General features: G+C 37.0%; 1 long non-coding RNA gene across 1 annotated transcript in view; it reads left to right on the forward strand.

Moving 5' to 3' along the window:
• LOC116650333 (uncharacterized) overlaps positions 1-12,960 on the forward strand; it is a 25,695-nt gene continuing 12,735 nt past the window's right edge. Inside the window, exon 1 of the long non-coding RNA XR_004303307.2 lies at positions 1-301. This is a non-coding gene — a long non-coding RNA (uncharacterized lncRNA). The remainder of the gene's footprint in view (positions 302-12,960) is intronic.

Below are 12,960 nucleotides of genomic sequence, written 5' to 3' on the forward strand. Positions count from 1 at the left end.
GCAAAACTGTGATGGCCCATTACAATTGTATAAGCCGAGTCGCTGTTGTTGCACTGCCAGGTACCGAGGGCCTGCAGCTAAATCCGCATTCCGCATGCCGCATTCGTAACCAAATCCGCCATTGTCACTGCCAAAGCAAATGTCAATGGTGTTGGCCTTTGGGGTTGAGTGCGGGTTGTGAGGATCAGGATGAGGACAACAAATTGCATGTCAACAGCTCGCGCAGGGTATTATCCCCGACGAGCAGAGTGCAAGAGCGACCCCATCCATTCCAGGCGGGATTATGGATGACAAAAACAAGGTAAGTAAAAATGTTTATTATATACATATATATAGAGTGAAATATAGGATCTTTTGTGTTCCTATTTGAATTGTAAAATAATGCACTGGCATTGCGAATCAATCGAGCTTGTAATTCCGAGCGGCCCAGTCAGGTTTTTTTTTTATATTTTTATTTGTTTGATAGGTCGCCCACGCAGCTGTTTCCCAGGTCGTAACTCTGCTTGATTCTTTGTACTCTAGTTATTATTTTTATGGACCTCTCGAATTGCTTTTTACGAGCTGTCCAAAACGGCATTGTCAACAAGGGGCATTCATAAATTAGCTGCAGTTTTGGCGCTCAAAACTAATTGTTATCTAGCCAAAGGGCTTTATCGCCTTGCAGCTTGCTCTTGAAACTAATTAAGTTTCCACAGTTCGCCCAAAAAAATAACAAAAAATAGTCAGAGAAGCAGGAAACCCGTCACTGGCTTTACATTTTTACGTTTTTATGGCATTATTTACGACTTTGGCTTTGAGCGCATTGTGTGAATTTTGTTGAGTTTCTTTTTAATGCTTCTTAATTCTAATTACCACACGCTCGACTGTTCATCTCTTGCCCGCTAGCTGCCCACTACACGGATAGTTACTTACTTGAAATACCTAGTTATAAAAAATGTAATTCCCTGTTCTGTAAGAAGTCGGCATACGGAAATGCCACATCTGCGCCATTCGGCTTATGGATGGAATCTTTGTTGCATGCTTGCTTTTATGCTTGCAATAAGACCTAAATGTCATTTTTTTTTTTGTTGAACAGCTTAAACTAGTCTTGAATTTGAAACAGGGTATTTGTCAACTAAACATGCTCAACTAGAACAAACGTACTGTTACTGTTTTTCTGTTAAAGATACGCCCTACCAATTTGTTGTTTACGACTTTTTTCATTTTAATGGCGTTGAAGAGCTCCGTTAGTCGGTGCCCGGCAAGCGTTTAAGATTCTCAGCACCCATCGGTAAGAAATGCAATTTGAGCATCATTAAATGTAAACTTGCCTGCACTAATTTCGTTTCTTAATATTTTTTCAAACACCTGAAAAGCAAGGCTTAAAAAAAATATAAACGAACTGACAATGAGTAAAACGTTAAGATAATAACGAGCATCTCGTAGTTGGACTCTCCAATGGTACGCAGATACAATTTTATGCTTAATTTTCTTATTATACAATTTGTTTGTTGATGTTCTTCGAATGGAGCGTAGCCGTAACTAAACTGAAAAGCTATCTCAATTTAGACTAAACATGAAGAGGTTTGGTTAATTGAGCAACATGTCTGAGAACTTTATTAAAACCGATTTGCGGCATTTGTTGGGTTAGGAATCTAGTAGTTTTGGACTTCTAATGTTGTCTGTTGTGAGTTAATTAAGATATTCTATAATTCATTAACGATAATTGTTATCGATAATTTAAGTAAAATAGGTTATCGAAGTATTCTGATCACACCATTAAACTCTATTATTATATTCTAAAACATTTTGTGTAGAACCTTATCCATTTACATGTTTGTGTGTTTTAAAATATGAAAATGATCATTTTTGGAAGTACTCATATCCGAGCGACAATTGCAATAAGTTCCTGTAATCAACTCATTATTCAGTTTGAGAATATTCGGTGTGTAATTTGTGTCATGTGAACTGATAAATTGCTTAACGAATTCAACTTCTAACGTTGAAAAATATGTTTAGATATTTACGCTTTTTAACTTTTTTGGCATTCATTATTTGGCGGCGCTTTAAAATAGCTCTGTTTATTTGAGCTAATTAAGACGAATAGCCGCCGAGCATTGCCACAAAATGTATGCACATAATACAAATAAATGCAGCTAACTCTGCTAATGCAACAACAACTGTAAATTACAGAAACAATTTATCAACATTTATTGCTGACATAATTTGCATTTTATGAGCCAAAATGCCACAAGCGAGTTTACAGTGTGTGAGTGCCAAAACTGTGCTAGGGGGACGACAAAAAAGGAGCCAAGGGAAAAGAGGCTAAGCTCATGTAGTTGCCATGTAGCTATGTATATGTGTAAGCATGTGTGTGTGTGTATCTGTGTGTGTGTGTCATTGTCATTTAGCTTAGAGCTGCCCTAATTGCTGGGCTGCCTTGACTAAAAGGATGCAACAGTTGTTGCTGAACGATGCATGCCGCATGCTTCCTGTTAGTTGCAGCTAGGGGGGCAAATGATTTGAGGCGGAAAATTGTGCAAACAACGTGAAGAGCTGCGTAAATAAATAAAAGCATATTTAGAATAACATTAAAAGCTAAACGCTGCACAGCATATGCAGATTCTTCGCCACTTGACACCCGGCGCAACGGGGAGTCCCAGCCAAAAAGTCAAAGCCAGTGACATGAATCAACTAGCCACAGGGTGTGCGCATCCCATTTATGCTATCTACTCGCATACATATAAATACATTTATATATATATGCATAATATATATAGAAATTTGTGCCGAGATGCGTTGCAAAATCTAGTGCAGTTTGTTTTTTTTTTTGATAAAAAAATAATGCAAAAAACTAAATTGCATTAGTGGCTCTGTTGATAAAGTGTCATAAATCAGTTCAAGTGTTGGAAAATGTGCGCACTAAGTGTTGACTAATGCCGAGTCACGAGTGAGAATTAGTCGAGTGCTACACAGCGCCATAAATATTTGCCCAAAGCTCTCGGATTAGCCGCACGCAGTTGCCACACAAAGTTCTGTGGCAACTAATTGCCTGTAATATGTAGGTTTTTCGGGTTAACCACAATTTCGAACGACTGCAAAGCTTTAAATCTAATTTAACACATTTTGCATGTGAACATGGTCAGGGATTATTCGCAGTGGTATATACATGTATATGTAGTAGAAATATAAGTTGGTAAATGATGTTGCACTACGATTACTTTCATTTATATTTAAGTGGCTCAGAGCTCTTGAAGGTCATTAGGTAAATTTAAATTTGATATGGAATGTTCTGTTTGTTTGACTTTTATACTATTAAAAGGCTTAGCTGCTGAAAGTAAAATTTTTCTAAATTTAATTATTTATGAAACTGATTGTAAGGTCGCTGTTGCCCTTTGCGTCATTTGTGCAGCGTTTGTTACATAACATTACATTTTATACTAAACAATATAATCAAACGAGAAACTAAAGATATATTCGGTATGCCGAAGATTACCCTTTTGTAGATATGTGAAAATTGTGAAGCTAGTAAAAAATATATTGGAAAACAGATCTTTTTTCCACATAAGAACCTACTTGGATGGATCGTGGGAGTCTTATTGGTAAACAAAAATGTTTTTCATACAAGAACCTACTTTTTAATCAGGTATATGATAAAGTGATATTTTTATTGTCTGCAACAGAAAAACGGATCCATGGAAAGTTTCAAGACTATAGGTTTAAAACTTAAAACTAATGGTGATATAGAGAATATATATTTGATGTGATCAAAGGTGTCTCCTTCTGGTCGAAAACAATGTCATACAGAAAAAGGGCTCCTTTTTGAAGTTTCGCAGTACTTTTGGCCTTTTCGTTTCCCTTAATTTGGAAGACTTAAGTTTATCTATGAAACTAGTTATATTTTATTAGAAGTTCAGCTTGTCTCTGTTTAACATAATCGAATAGACATATTTACATTCATCAGCAACATAATTCGCCAATAAATTTCAGTTTCTGGTGTCTGATTTTAGTATGTTCGATTTATCCTGACTGTGGATCACGCGCACAAATTATACAATTATTTTATTAATAGGGGCTTTCAAAAAGGAAATATGATTTTTATTATTTTTCTTATCCAGTTCCTTTTAAGAATTATGATACTTTTTTTAGCAACAAGCTGGCCATGCTGCATTTAGTTTTTATCGCCCAAGAACATATTTTTTTGCCCTCCAGTTTTTGGCAAAACCCTCTTCCTCCGGACAGATGGCAAGATAAGATTTAGAGTGCAGACCAAAAATTAAAATTGACTTTGGTCAAACGATTGAGGGTTTCTGCCTATCGCAGGCATCTCAGCACATGCCACCCCGCCCCTCACACCCGCGTACTGCATTTCAGATCAAGTCACATGTCGTGTCATTTGTAAGTTCCAATCGTGATTTTTACGCCCGGATCGCCTTGGAGTGCACATTAAAAATGTGCCTGTCGCTGATGTGTTTGCAATCGCACAGAAACACACCCACACACACACACCCACACCCACGCACACACACCCATCTGTATATTCGCACACACATCTCGCAGCAGCAAGGAGCAAACAAACAAACAAATATCCTGTCGCTGCACGCACTTATCCTGCATCTGACACTTAACACTTGAGCGCCTGTCCTGGCTGCCATTAATGTACCCGGGCTGGGAAAGCGTGAGAGATGTGGCGACAGAGTGAGAGAGGAATACAGAAGGGGGGTACTGTGGTGGTTATTTCTGTGTGAGATATGCTTATCGCCCCGACAACAACAACAATTATTGTTTATTATTGCTTGGGAAATGCATTTCCCAAACCCCTCCCATGCTCGTGTCCTTTCCATCCTAGAACTTCAATTTTTTTTTGATAGCTGCTTTGATTTGTGATTTTGTGCATTCGATTTCATTTGAGTGGACAATCGAATTATAACGCCTGACATTTTTGTGTTCGTGTACCCGGTTTTACGGGGTTTTCCTTTTGCCTTTGGAGCGCCGCTTTTTATGGACCGTCGCTGCTCATTTGTTGCGGACACGTTTTCAGCGCCGTGTGGGAAATCGTGAAAAGTCTTTCAAGTGTAAATTAAAGTGCGATTCCCGATGCACGCGCACACAGCACGTTCGTGGCAACAGGAGGCAAAGGGCAGCCGCAACGGCGAATAAAACTGCGGTAATTCAAATATATTAAAGAAAAGTATATATATGCATGCAGGAATAGAAGAAAAGAGGAGAAGTCGAGGCTGAAATACCCTTACATATTTATAAAACGATATATAAATACATCTTTCAGATTGATCAGTACGTACATATAATATTAGATAATAATACTATTTTATCGACTACAACATTCACCATTTGACCGAACCAATTTGATATATAATAATGATAAAAGAAGGTGAGAAAATTTGTTAAGTTGGGCAAATCTCAACTAAACGCTGGACTGATGGGGTTAAGTTATAAGAAGTATATCTGCGAGTAAGATATAATACCACGCTAAAAATTTGAAATCGCATCAACGCAAACAAAATGTTAAACTTAGTTAGTATACATTTAAAAAAAAAAGTTTAGCTAACCCTATATTATTTTTGAGAAAATTCAAATATTTTTATTTTATTAGATATTTGTCCAATAAATTAAAATTGGTTTTAAACGATCCACTGTATCTATGCTTACTATAGATATAACTATATATTTAGATTTGGTGTGTATTAATATATAAAAGACAAAAAGTAGAAAATAGCATGTTGCAGTAAGTTCTTTGTGGAAATTATGCCTTTTCCCAAGAGCTTTTTATCTAAACAATTATTTTAATTTTTTTAGTCATTTATGTGCAATTTTATGTATTCCAAAACTTATATCTACAAAGTAACATGGATTGGGCTCAAAACTAACAGACTGATGCATGCCATTAGTAAATCACAATACCTTCGGTAAGAGTATACCTAATATACATACAAAATACACAGGCCCTGGAATATTCGCTGTTGTATGTGCAAGGATAATCCAGTGACAACATATTTCTGCCTCTGACGCCGTTGAGTGGTAACTTCCTCAGAGTTTTTATTTGTGGCACATCGCCGTCGCCTTCTGTCTCATCATCTTTATCATCGTCAACGGCGTTGCCTGTCCTCGGCGCGTGTGCCCGTGGTATATTATTTTGATATTTCCTGTGATATTTCTATGCCCATTTCCACTTTTACGCCTTAAGGCAGTCGGAGAGTATGCAGTGAAAAGAGTTCATCACGGGTGAGAGTTTTTTTTATTGTGAGCGCAATAACTTGAATTTAATAGAGTCAAAGAAATCAACTGTTGGCATTCGCTGGTCGCTTATTGGGACTATAGAGGAAAATAATATATTAGGGTTTGAGAATAGAAACTGAACGGAAATGGGTGCTACAATGGAAGCTGAATTTTTTCCTTTGAATAGGAATTTTAATGGTAAATATTTTGAAGAATTTCTTTACTTATTCGTTTGAAATTTTAATATACCTTTTTATAAAAATCGATCAAATAATTCGACACTCTTATTTCAGAATTCAATTCAAACATTTGAATTCATTTAGCACTGATATTTATATTAAATCATTTTAGAAAGCAGAGCAGTAAGCATGAATGAGACATAAAAGAAGAATATTAATACATTCAAAATATTGGCTAATTTCTATTCGAATACAGATAATTAGATATTATATTGTAACCAAGGATTTCTGAATAATAGCTAACATTATAAATAAAACTATAAATAAAAATATAAATAAAAATAAAATTAAATTAAATTCATATAAAACCATACTGAACGGAAATTCTTGAAATTATATATTCCTATGCCATAGAGAAAAATTGGATAGCCAGTTGAATCGACACTTGCAGAACATAAATTAAAATTCTTAAGCTTATATTATAAAGATGGAAAAATTTAATATCGGACTTTTTCAGTTCGCTTGTGAGATGAGGTGAGCTAAGCGTAAGAATCCCGTGCATAAGGTCCAGAGTTCGATCCCCAGTGAAGTAATAACAAAATAATTTTTTAATACAGTTTTTCGAATCAGATAGCTAAAAATCTAAAAATTGAAAATACTTCTCTATTCATCTCATTTGAGTAACTACAATAAATATGAATTTCTTAACAAAATCTCTTAAACATATTTAGTTTACATAGTTTACAATAAAATGAACCCAAGCTAGATTTATCGTTGTCTTGTGGAGTTTACATCCTTTGACTTTTTAGCTGTTCTATATTCTAACTCCTGGCCTAGGTCAGTTTCTCTTATGGGTTCATCCGTCCAATATGCTCACATGTCATCGTTGTCGTTTCCCGGACATGTTGCCAGGCATTTAATGCTAATTTCTTGGACAATCCTAAGTCTCGGGACGTCGGCTTAGTGACGATTACACAATGACCTGACAATTCCCTACTTTGTCGGACCATTCAACTATTTACATGTGACTGTTGTTTGAACGAGTGTATGGCCCTTGGAATTTCTCAAATTCTACGTATGATTCTTGTTTGCAGAGCGTCGCGCGTCGCTTGGTTTTTTCTGTTTTTTTTTTTTTTTTTTTGTGTTTTCGAGAAAAGGTGCAACAGATTTGTGAATTTCGAGTTTTATTCTTCGGGGTTGTTTATTTGCTGGCAGCAGGTCATGCGGCGCATGCACCATACCAGCGATGAGTTCCCATTACAATCTTCAGAAAAGGAAACTAAAATAAACGAAATGAGGCAGCATCCAAGCTGAGGCTGTGTTTTGAGGCAGGGAGCGGCTGTCTTATGTGTGCTCAGTTCCTGGCTGGGTTTTTATCCGTTTGCTGTAATCAAACAAACAAATGATCATAAAAATCACTGCCTGGGCTGCTGTTGTTGTTGTTGTTGTTGTTGTTTTTATGCCTCAAGCGCGCCGCACTTCAAAGTCGAATCGCCGATCCTTTGGACTGACCAAGCAGCTCGTTAGTTTTTGGTTTTGGTTACGTTGCGATTCGTTTTGTTTTTCTGTTTTCTCAAGACTTCACTTCAGATTGTTACATTTTCTTGTTAACGCAGCGCCGTTCATTGCATTTAATGAACTAACATACACACAGGCACACACACAACTGAAGGGGTGTATAGTATTTGCCCTATTTCACATAATAAATCAATAAATAAATATTATCGACCCGCGGCCAACGTGTGAAAATCCTTTGGCTATGTCAACAACAAAATATTTTGCCTATTTCCCAATAAACGTTGGCACAAACAACAATCAACACAAACACAGAGCTCTTGTTGATTGTTGTTCAACTAGTTCCAGTTCGAAATTCGCTACGATTTTCTATTGTCTCCGTCTCTGGCTTAATGTGCTCATTAATGCGCAAGTCTCTGGCCAAACGTTGATTGCATTTTCATGACAGCATTTCCCCCATTGCACCCACCCCCACCTCCGGGCTGCTGCATTTTCCATTTACCATCTCCCATTTCTCATTTGGCAATTCGGAAATTTGCGATTTTGAATTTTGATTAGAGATTAAATTGTCTCTGGCGATTAGCATCAACGCAGCCTCCGTGGCATTGTGCAAACAAGCGTATGTTTGCATTAGTCACGAAAGTGCAACAACCATCCATCCACCCCCCATCCACCGAACGCCAGCCCCTGTTTCATGGGACAGATCCGTTGACCCACCACCAACATCGCCAATTGCCCTGCACAATGGCTGCTTCGAGCAGCCAACGGCGCACTTCATGCATCGTTTTATTTGCTTTCTGCTCATTAATTTTGCGGTTTACATTTTTTCCTACGCGCTGCGCTACTTTCTATGAGGAGTTTGTGGTTACTGCTTGAATGTATTCCGGTTCAGAAACCTTTAAAAATTTTTTCTTTTATGTAAATATAGTAAAAAAAATCTTTTCCATGAATTTCTTTAATATTATTAGAGTACCTTTCTACTACTTATTTATTGTAAATATATCATTTAAATGAATTTTATTACATTAATTTTTATGATATATCATATTTAGGTGGACATATATTTAACTAGGTTTTTTTTTTTGATAAAGTCAGCTTTCCGCATAAATTATATTCCCTATCCCCTCTCCCACTTTATCATTTATATTTTGTTACAATTCATCTATAGTTTTTTTTTCTGGTTATTCTTAACATTTTTTCAATTCTCGTACACTCTATGGTTAATCCAATTATTTTCCTTCTGCTACATTCTCTCTACATCTCTCTGATTCTTTCTCGAATTGGGAGCAGAACAATTTTATTTTTTCTTCTACACCCTATATGTATCTTGCTTGCTCTGTATTTATATACCCTATCAAATATTTAATCAATATAATAAATAGACATAATATTAAGCAAATACAATATATTTTCTTTGTATTAAGGTTCTTCCTATTTCTTTTATTTAAATTCTACAAACCATTTGACTTTATTAGCGCCCTTGAAAAGTCGCCCAGATCCAACAAAATTTTGATATATCTGGTCACCCTGTGGCATCAGTTATTCCGGTCAGTGCCTGAAGTTGCAGATAAACGTTGGTGCCGGACTTATGAATATAATCCTTAAATTGTTGCAATAACAACAACTATTGCGCAACGGTGCAAATAAAAACCCAACTATTATGTGGGAATAAGCCAGCACGCCTGGCAACCCTGACCATTATTGTGGTGTGGTGGCAACCTTTTGTCCGCCCGTCGCACCAACAATTATGTGGCGCAATTATGTGAGAGCAAGTCCTTTTGCCAGGATGATTAGCTTTTTGGATGCGGCGAAGGAGGGACATGCAGCTATTATTTTTGCTTGAACCGGAGCGTTATGTACACGTCAGATGCGTGTATTGTGCACCGTTATAGCTCGTGTTTTAATTGATGTGTTGCCACGCCCCCCTCTAACCCTCATCACCAAATGACAAAACTGTCGTTGTGTCTCTACGGCTGATAATAGAAGGGGGCAATTATGCCGCAATTAAATGAGCTTAGCCCAAAATGTTTTTCCCAGCTGCAATCACACAAAAAATTATGCAAATTTTCTCAGTGCCAGCGAAAGCGAAAAGCGTTGGAAAATCATGAAAAGTCCAGTTAGAAAGTGCACCGCAACAAGGCCAATTGTCAATCAATATGTGAGAGAGAGCCTTGCCCGACTTTTTCGACGGACTGTCAATCAGCATTAAAAATACACTGGCGCTGGCAATATTTTCGGAAAAGCGAAAAACAAAGAGAAATTTTCATGTTGTTGTTGTTGTAGCTGTTGTCGTTTCAGCTCGAAGGACACGTTATGTGACAGAATTGTGCAAGCAAATGTCGACGGCAGCAGCCAGTGGCATGAGCTGCCGCCGGGCAAGGATTATGAGCGTAAATTAACCCTTATTGCCAGAAATATGCGACAGCTGATTGACAGACAAATGACAGGGCACATAAAATACATCTTCGGAAATTTTCATGCCTATCATCCAGGCATAACTGTACTTATACGGCACAGAGAGCGGGTCCTGGCGGTATCAGAGGGTTCGCTGGATTTTGTATGGTATTTGATTTGATTGAATTTGATGTACATGTGTTCAACATGACACTTAGTAGCGGATTAGACTTTAGAGTGGTACCAGAAAGAATAACTCACACACAAACGTACACACGATACAATAGATTGAATGATGCTGGCTTAAATGGTTATATCAAAATTGAAGTTGACATTTGAAGGCAACGGTTAAGGTATACCTTCTTATGCTGTAAAGATTATTAGACTGAGTTATTTTGCTTTTATGCATAAGGCAGATAATTTATTTATGTACATAGATGCCTTGCAATGGTTATGATGTTGTGTAAAACATTTTTAACGAATCCCATTAAGATATTTTTTTACCCGGTTTATATTTTTCTATACATCATTTAGAGAATTCTTTCGCTTAAAACCTATAAAACAGATATGCTTCTGCCTCCCCTTTCCACAGACTATGTAAGAAAAGAAAACCGAATAAATTCGGTGTTTATAGATCCATCCGTTTATAAATGTGTAGACTATACCTAAAACTAGACAACCCTTATAAACTTAAACTGTACTACACAAATTTAAGGAATTGGCAAAGGAACAATAAATTCTTTTGGATTTGCCCATATCGAAATTCTAGTACACGATAAATTTCAAATACCATGTGATGGAATTATTGGTATGGATATCCTCACGCAATATAACTGCCTGCTAGATTTACTAGCGCCTTAAACCTGGTAAATAGTCATGTCCAAATATAATTCCAACACATACAAAATTAAGATAAAACTGACGAAAAGAAAAAACAAAGTCTCAAATTCGATTTGTGTCGATATTTTGATAATGTGGTAAGATATCATCAAAAATGTACATACTCGTTTTGCATACGGTATAGGAGAGCATCGGACATCGACTAAGCCGACTTAACTTTTACCCTGCTTTACAATGTATGTGTATATCTACTTCTGCCTGTTAAATACATGAGCACAAGTCCAATAAGCCCATTTTTTTTTTTGAAATTTTCAGTAGATGCAAGGTATCAAAACGACCAAATCTGCATATGTACGAAGAACATGGCTTGAATTAACTTAACTACTTACAATGTGTAGATAGTTGATAAACTATGATATACTCTGTCTTTAGAGTCATCAATAAATGTAAAACTCTTTAAGATGTTAGAATAATGTATGAATATATATGTTTGTTATGTATTTATTTTATCTGTGTAAGATAAATATCCCTTAATCTTCAATTCTCTTTTTTTCTTGATCTGCATACAAGATCAAGACCAAGCTTGAGAAACAATTTGGAAATGGACTTACAAATTTATTTAGCTAATGAAGTGTTTTAATTTCTACATAATAATATAAAAAATGACTAAAAAATGTATATAAAACTGCGATATCTTTATAGGGCAGCTAGGCAAGAGGTTTTTTACTTCCAACCAGTATACAAAAGAAATTTGTTTAACACCAACGAGAAAATGCATGATGATGAAGACATTAGAGCCGGTTACAGATTAGAGTAACTGGCAGATAAGAGTTGAGGTCCAAACATTGGTGTCACAGATGCTACACAATTGATGAGGCGTTGCAGCACATAGGATTAGTTTCAAGAATGGAAATCGAAATGGAAATGACAATGGGCTGGCTGTGAGAAATTGTGGAAAGCAATTTACATAACATTCTCATTGATTGCCGTGGACTGCTTGGCAGCCGCCCGAAACTTATCAGCAGCTAATCAGCAGCGTGCGGCCAGAGTCAATTTGAGATCTCAGCACCTAATTTCGGGTAGCAGCAGACATCGCTGCATGCAGCGATATAAGTTTTAACGGCCTTTTATTGTTCGCCTTCCAACCAGGTGATAAAGGCGTAGGGGCGGAGAGGCAAAGATATCACACTGTGAGCTATGTGAGCTGTTGTCTGTGTGTGTGTGAGATGAAAATCAGCTTTTAATTAAGATTTAACCCATTGTATCTAAATCTATTGTGCAGGTGTCCAGTCGCAGTCGTGAGGCTGCGGCGGAGGCGTTGGCTTTGTCTCTGTCGTGATTTGGGCCAACACCTACGGTTCACAGCTCATTTAGAGGGCTAGAACGTTACATAATTTTGTGCGGCCTTTTATAAATAGCTCAATTATGTAGCCAATAATATCGATAATTCTCACGTTAATTCTCTCTAAGCCCACGTCTTGGCTCCCTTTTAAGCCGATTTTAGAACTTGACATTCGTAGATGCAAATGAAGTGTCCGATTGGTACTTGCTGCCAGGCTTAGGCATTTCGGCTTAGGCAGCACAGCTCTCACAATTATGCGCTCAGACCTACACCTAAGTAGACTTTTTCATATGCATGTCAAACATCTTTCTTTTAGCCCACTGAGCCTCTGGGCTAGTTAAGCTACTAATTAGACCACAAATATTGCTTTTAAAATGGGCAAGCTACCTGCCACGCAGACCACAAGTAATTATTTTCATAATCCTCTTCTTTGCGCTGGCTTTGCAATTATTTTCGCTTAACATTTCTTTGAAT

Source organism: Drosophila virilis, chromosome 2 (genome assembly GCF_030788295.1).
Source record: "Drosophila virilis strain 15010-1051.87 chromosome 2, Dvir_AGI_RSII-ME, whole genome shotgun sequence".
Taxonomy (NCBI): domain Eukaryota; kingdom Metazoa; phylum Arthropoda; class Insecta; order Diptera; family Drosophilidae; genus Drosophila; species Drosophila virilis.